The sequence below is a fragment of the Pseudophryne corroboree genome, chromosome 2 (assembly GCF_028390025.1).
Source record: "Pseudophryne corroboree isolate aPseCor3 chromosome 2, aPseCor3.hap2, whole genome shotgun sequence".
Taxonomy (NCBI): Eukaryota; Metazoa; Chordata; class Amphibia; order Anura; family Myobatrachidae; genus Pseudophryne; species Pseudophryne corroboree.
The window spans coordinates 226,261,709-226,270,038 of NC_086445.1; the positions used below are offsets into that span (position 1 = coordinate 226,261,709).

The 8,330-nt window shown below is 38.2% G+C and overlaps 1 long non-coding RNA gene across 1 annotated transcript; it reads left to right on the top strand.

Annotated features, from left to right (window-relative positions):
- Positions 1-5,802: 5,802 nt before the first annotated feature.
- LOC135050675 (uncharacterized) lies at positions 5,803-6,868 on the top strand. Its single transcript, XR_010241735.1, has 4 exons — positions 5,803-5,828; positions 5,912-5,972; positions 6,448-6,517; positions 6,790-6,868. It is a non-coding gene; the product is annotated as an uncharacterized LOC135050675 (long non-coding RNA).
- The last annotated feature ends 1,462 nt before the right edge of the window (positions 6,869-8,330 follow it).

Consider the following 8,330-nt stretch of genomic DNA (forward strand, 5'->3'; position numbering starts at 1 on the left):
CTGAATAATAAGATGGTTGAATGGATAAGATCTTGGTTGCAGGATAGAAAACGGGGAGTTGAATTCACAGGAGGGATGGGGTTAATTTACTAAAACTTCTAAAACAGAGAATTGGTAATGTTGCCTAAAGTAACCACTAAGATGCTATTATTTCTCTATTGCCTTTTAGAAAATGATAGACAGCATACGATTGGTTGCCATGGGTAACATCACCAATTCTGTTTTAGAAGCTTTAGTAAATTTACCCCAAAGAATGGTCAAAAGAGTGGCAATTACAGCTTAATGCCAAAAATGCAAAATCATGCACATTCAAGTCCAAAAGCTAAATATAGTATTAATGGCACTATAATGGAAACTACTGTGGAGGAAAGTGATTTAGGAATCACTATTTCAGGTGACTTAAGGGCAGGTAAGCAATGTAACAAAACAATGAGCAGTGGCGTAACTAGAAATTTTTCTCCCCCAAGCCAAAAAATTCTTCGGCGCCCCCCCCACCCCCCATCCCCCATAATTGGCACTATCAAAGGGATAAAAATGCGTGCGCCTATGGGGCGCGCCACAAAAGGGGCGTGGTTTCGTTGGAATGGGCGTGGCTTCGCACAAAGGGGCGTGGCATTGCAGGGAAAGACTTCCTTATACCCCAGTTTTGCAACCTGCACGCCCAGACGTTTGCCACCACAGGAAAGAAAAATAATCCTGATTCATGCCCCTTACATTATTTGTCATTTTTCCTCCTTATAGTAATGCCCAGTATACATTATGCCACATACTGCAATGGCCCTTAGACATTATTCCACACACAATAATGCACATGACACAATATGCACACACCATAATGCCCCCGACACATTATGACAGGAATCGCAATGCCCGTTATACATTATGCTACACACTGCAATGCCCCTGATACATTATAGCACATACAATGTCTGTGACACATTATGACACACACCGCAATGACCCTGAGACATTATACCACATACCACAATGCCGTGATATAGTATACAACACACAGTAATGCCTGACACATACCGCAATGCCCGTTATACCCTATGCCACACACCGCAATGCCCGTTATACATTATGCCACACTGCAATGACCCTGAGACATTATAACACATACCACAATGCCCATGATATAGTATACAACACACCGTAATGCCTGACACATTATGACACACACCGCAATGTCCGTGATACATTATGCCACACACTGCAATGACCCTGAGACATTATACCACATATCACAATGCCCGTGATATAGTATACAACACACCGTAATGCCTGATACATTATGATACACACGGCAATGTCCGTGATACATTATGCCACACACTGCAATGACCCTGAGACATTATACCACATATCATAATGCCCGTGATATAGTATACCATACACCGTAATGCCTGTGACACATACCGCAATGCCCGTTATACCCTATGCCACACACCGCAATGCCCGTTATACATTATGCCACACTGCAATGCCCCTGAGACATTATACCACATACCACAATGCCTGTGATATAGTATGCCATACACCATAATGCCTGTGACACATTATGATACACACCGCAATGTCTGTGATACATTATGCCACACCGTAATGCCCATTATACATTAAGTCCTACAGTAAGGCTTCTAATTTCTTTTAAATTACCTGCTCGTTGCCAGGGGTTTCATGCTCTTGGTTCCATGCACGGTGCCAGGGGGTTTCATGCTCAGGGTGTCATGCTCGTTGCCAGGGGTTTCATGCACTGGGTGTCATGCTCGTTGCTAGGGGGTAGTGCTTGTTGCTAATGCTGTGCTCCCAGTGCCACATATGTCCCCAGTGCCAGATATTCCCCCATGGTGCCAGGTACTCACATGCCCCCAGTGCCAAATATAGCCCCCCCATGTGTCAGGTACACATATACCCCCCCCCCCAGTGACAGATATTCCCCCACAGTGCCAAATATACCCCCCCAGTGCCACAAATGCCCCCAGTGCCAGATATTCCCCCTCACTGCCAAATATAGCCCCCCTCCCCCCCCATATGTGCCAGGTACACATACGCCCCCCTCAGTTCCACATATGCTCCCTCAGAGCCCCCCCCCCCGCTGCTGTGTTGGAGGGACACGGAGGGCACAGCGCGCGCCTCTCCCGTGTCCCTCCTGCTTCTCCGGCGGGTCTAATAAAGGAAGTGCTGGTTCGTGAGCCAATCAGAGCCCACGAATGGCACTTCCTTTATTAGACCCGCCGGAGACGCAGGAGGGACATGGGAGAGGCGCGCGCTGTGCCCTCCGTGTCCCTCCAACACAGCAGGGAGGGTTAGTGACAACAGATTGACATGCGGACGCTCGTATACAGCAACAAAGAGAGGAGTTGCATGTCAGATTGGATTCACCACAGGGCATAAAGAGAGGCCATACTGGAGGAGAAGAGGGTGTAGAGGGGGCAGAAAAAAGCCCCCAAAAAAGGAGAGCCCTGTTCAATCAGGAAAAATCACGTCTGGGATTGTCAATATCTCAGAGAGACAATTATCATCAGCGGAATGTACCCTATTAGATAAGGGATTGAAGTTCGCACCAGATTCACATGTTGATAAATTTGACTTATTTGTTGACCTCAATAAATACGTTCGTAAATTAACACTGCAGAGACATTTTCTTAAAAACCCTCAATCAGGTCCCAATACAAATGAAAAAGCCCCATTGGTTAAGTTACCTTCCAAATATTATCCGGTTGAATCTAGAGGTAGCTATTTGGACATTTTTTATGAATCAGTCAAGGAAGATTTTAGGGGAATTAAACTTAAAAGTAACAAATATGGTACTAACCTCAATCCACAGGAGAAAGGAGCATTGAAATCCCTGAAAAATGATACTGATCTGGTGATTAAAAGTGCCGATAAAGGCGGAGCAGTTGTTTTACAAACAAAAACTGCTTACCTGAATGAGGCATCCAAAATATTATTAGATGGACAGACGTATATTGTATTACCTGATAACCCCACTGTGTCTTATCAGGAGGAGCTATTTGATTTGCTTTCAAAAGCCCTTAAGGACAGTTTGATCAGTAAGGAAGAATTTGACTATCTGTATGTGAAACATCCGGTAGTCCCTAATTTTTATCATATTCCAAAAATTCATAAAAACAAGTCCACACCACCTGGAAGGCCCATTGTGGCCGGAATAAATTCTTTGACGGCTAATCTGTCCCATTACTTGGATTTAAGATTACAACAGTACGTGACAAGAATGAGATCTTACCTCAAGGATTCAACTAGCGTACTACAAAAGTTGGAACTCCTTGATTGGTCTAAAGAATACCATTGGCTCACTATTGATGTGCAAGCTTTATATTCATCCATCCCCCATTGCAAAGGTGTTGAAGCTATTAGATCAGTTTTGCTAAATGATTCAAGTCTATCTAAAAATGAGATACAGTTTTTATTGGATAGTATTACATTTATTCTGAATCATAATTTCTTTGAATTTGAGAATAAGTTTTATTTGCAACAGCAGGGCACAGCGATGGGGACTAAATTTGCCCCATCGTATGCCAACTTATTTATGAAAGCATGGGAGGACATCTATGTTTATCACTCAGAGTATGAAGTCAATGTAATATTCTATCAAAGATACATTGACGATCTCCTATTCATTTGGAAAGGTGATATTGACAGTGTCGAGAGATTCATGATGTATATACAAACTAATGAATTCAATTTGAAATTCACCCATCAAATAAATCCAGAAAAGATTGATTTTTTGGATTTAACTTTAAGAGGAGTTGCAGGTGAAAAAATCATTACTAAAACCTTCTTTAAGGAGGTCGACGCCAATAGCTACATCCCCCAAACCAGTTGCCACCACCCATCTTGGAAGAACAGTGTGCCGTATGCGCAATTCTTGCGAATAAGACGAAATTGCACGAATATAGATGACTATTGGGAACAAGCTAATGTGGTGGGTAACAGGTTTATTGAACGGGGATATAATCTGGACAACATTGAAACAGCAAAGTCTAGAGCATCTCTGCAACAAAGGGATCTAATGCTATGTCCCAAAAACAAACCCCAGATTGATCAGAGATTTTGCAGACCTTTTATTACACAATTTAATCAGGAGAATATAGCCATCAAAAAAATTATGAGTCGACACTGGAATATACTCTTAAAGGATCCTATTTTAGGCCCTTCCCTCCCTAATAAACCAAATATGGTATTTAAGAGAGCCACGAATCTTAAGAACATAGTGGCACCCAGCAGATTGAACAAACCATGTCCTTCCATCAAAAAGGGAAACAATGAAATTATACCTACAAAAGGATGTTTTCCATGTTCTAGATGCATTTGCTGTAAGTTTATGGATCGTAAATCTTTCAGTATGAAATTGGAGACAGGAAGATGGTATAGACTAAGACATTTGATAAACTGTAATACAGAATATGTAATATATAAGATTGCGTGTAACTGTGGCCTAGTATACGTTGGAAAGACGAAGAGACTAACGAAGATAAGAATTCAGGAGCATATGAGAAATGTCAAAAACAAGTTTCTATGCCACAGCCTCTCTAGACATTATGCTGAGAAGCACAATGCTATAGTAACTAGGGAAAATTTCTCATTTACAGTTTTAGAACATATACCAGTAGATCCAAGAGGAGGAAATAGGGATTTGAAATTATCCCAACGAGAAACATACTGGATCTATACACTTAATACTCTGGCCCCTAATGGCCTCAATGAAGATGTAGATATAGTCTCCTTTCTCTAAATTCCTATTGATCTTCTTCGAATTTCTTTGTTCTATTGTGAATGCACTATGGTTTAATTATGGCTTGTTAAGTGGCAGCATAAAGCTGCAGAGTCACATATCGTGGTATTTAGATTTGTTTCATGATTGATACCAATATATGGACTGTCTATAATAACTGACAATGAAATTGTAAATGAGGGATCATGTTGATTGTAACTACAATGGATGACGAATAAGTTGATCTATTTGAGTGGTCCAATTAATTGATTATAATTAAGATCACTATTAATAATTATATTAATTTAAATAAAAAGAATAATTAAGAATTATTAGCACAGTTTTGGTCACCATAATATAATTTAATAAGATATAGTATAATTTGCACAGTTATTTATTTATCACTATTGTACATTTAATACTAAAGCACAATTAATATCATTTCAGCTAACATATGATATTAGAATAGAAAAATTAATTAATTGTAATCATTATAATAATATAAATAATCAATTATTGGAATGAGAATATTGATGATAATCATCAATTAATAAATATATGGTTAATTAAGTAATTAATAAACATCTAGATTTTCATACATTTAATTCAAATAGAACCAATGAAGTAAGTTGATTTAATACCGATTTAATACACATATAACATCCAAATCGTTTGTAGTATTTGAATGTCCTCTTTAAAGACTTGAAACTGCGCTATAATATATCATAGACCGGAAATAGCGGGTGTTGGAACGCAAACCGGAACCGGAAGTAGCGTCTGTGGAACGCACGCCGGAACCGGAAGTAGCGGCCGTGAAACGCACGCCGCTAGCGGTGGTGGAACGCAAATCGTTCACCACCACTATGCAGCTATTGAATTAACTCACCCACTCCCTAAAAAAGATATATCACGGAAGGGTTACCAGTGAATATTCTGAGTGGTGTTAATAATGATAATATGAGCAATAAATTGAAGAAGTGGGTTTAATTAGTAACAGGAAGTGATGTCATAGGATGGGTGGTATATATATCAGTTCCCACACACACCCTTTGTTATAGCTGTGAATAGGATTCCTGAGAGAGCACCAAGGGTGAGTACCTCATTAATGGACTTTTTCTCTAAACCTAGTAAGATGAACCCCATTTATACAGTGGTTTATATTTTATCTTCTAGGAAATGCGTTTATAGACTCTTTCTTATTCAAAATAAGAACTGTTCTTAATACATCCCAAAGGTGAGCCCAATGTGGTTTTATACTAAATTCCAATTTTAGATTAGTTTAATTATACCTCTAATTATGAAGAATTAGCATTAAATTTTCTATCTATATGAATTATAAATGTTTGTATGGTAAGGGATAATTATTAAAATGGACTATCGGGTAAGTCAGATACCACACTATATAAGAACTATGATTGTGGTTCTGTTAATAAAAGGGAATCACCAGCTGATAATTAATTAACTAAGATCATTAGGTTTGATACAAATTATTGTTATGATATCAGGTGATATTATTGGTAGTACCTGTTAAAATTTTTTTATCTCCATTGAACTATTGCATGCAGCATGGTCCCTTATCAAGGAAATTTTTTTGTATGTAATAGGGTTGTTGTGAAATATAATTATTTGAAAAATATAGTAAACAAACACATTCCGTGCAGTATATATGTATTTATCTTTAATTTTTAATTCATATTTTCAACTCATAGGTCACTGTCACAGCAATTGCATTATTTTGTATATTGATGAAATTTATATGGTAAATACGAATACTATAAAGTAAGTAATCATTTTTTGATTATTTGTGATGTATGTATTGATAGTATCTTTAATCACCTCCGGTATAGAGTTTATGATAATGAATTTTTAATATTGATTTAATGGTGACTAATTAAGAGCCATCCTTAACTCTTAATTGAGAGTGATTTGCAAATATTCCCCCATCATCCAATCATATTTGTTCCTCCCTTCTATCTTGTTGTTTCTAACCATTGCTATATATACATATAGTCACCTTAAACTAATATCAATTTTGCTGGTGACATTTTTAGATCTTTCATACCCACGGCAAAAAGCTGGTTGGGATTCAGAGATTCGCAAACTCTTGACTACATCGCTTACGACCCCTGATGAAGTCATGTGAGGACGAAACGCGTTGGGTATTCGCGCAATTGTGAAGTTGAACACACTTCTGAACGCATTGGTAGAAATAACCATCACTAATGTCAACAGATAATTAGTCTGTATTTTCAAAGTCAAATACATGTTTTATTGAATTTTTATGTATTGTATAGCATTTAATGTTAATTTTTAAAATAAATGTATCTCAAAGTGAATTTTGATGTGGTTTAGCTCCCAAGAGAAACCTTTTTCTTCTATACTTTTAAACTAATGCCCTAGCTGACAGTGGGCATTTCTCAGTGGTGAGCTATAAAATATTTAGCGCAATAAGAAGGGTCCTTTAAAATTGTTTTTTGGTTTGTACTTTATTCTGTCAGAAAGTACCCTTGTTGCGGCTTACTGGATTAACGGCTATTATGCCTATATTTAATGATAGATCTAAGAGATCTTTGAAGGTTAGAAACATCTTTGAGGAGGAGGAACAAGTTTTCCAAACTGATGAAGACGATTATTACGGTTATCTTAACTTAGTAGAAAAACTGGCAGTTAAGGAGTTGAAAAATTGGTACGATATTGTGACATTAGAAAAATATTTAGAGGTGGGGAGGATTCCGAGAGGCTTACGATTGCATAAAACTCCAACAATAGGAGGTGGAAACGAAAGTTTTATCACTAGTTGGAATACTATTTTGGATGATTGTTCAGTAAAACTTATTACTCTTATCATCACTGAAAGGAAAAAAGAATTAAACCGGTTAGAGGAGGAGATCAAGAGAGTAGAATTACAGGCTACCAAATTTGATGACAGTGAGGAGTTTAAACGTGATGTATCAGACTTACACTATAAATTGGATACTATGGAAGGAGAAATTATAGTACGCAAACAAAAGAAATTCATTAGAGATAAAAATGACTATATTTCGGGTCAAGTGCACCATTTACCAATTAAAGAGGAGAGATCTGATGAAAGGATTAAAATGCCAATTAATAGAAACCCTAGACGGGAAAGGCCACAACAGGAAGCCTATGGGAATTATAGAGGGAATCAAGGAGGCCAAAGAGGCATGTTTAGACCAAGGAATTCTTATAGATCTCCATATCCAAATCAGGGTTATGAACGTAGAGGTTACAGGCAGAGATACCCTTCACATCAAGGGTACCAAAGGAACAACTTTGGGTCATCAAAAGAGTATTACAATTCCTCGTATAGGAACAGATATAATATGGATAGGTCACCTACCCCAGATAGAAATTTGAAAGGGCATTTTTTAGAAGAAAGGCGAGGTTTCAGGTTTCCCCGTATACAGCAACAAAGAGAGGAGTTGCATGTCAGATTGGATTCACCACAGGGCATAAAGAGAGGCCATACTGGAGGAGAAGAGGGTGTAGAGGGGGCAGAAAAAAGCCCCCAAAAAAGGAGAGCCCTGTTCAATCAGGAAAAATCACGTCTGGGATTGTCAATATCTCAGAG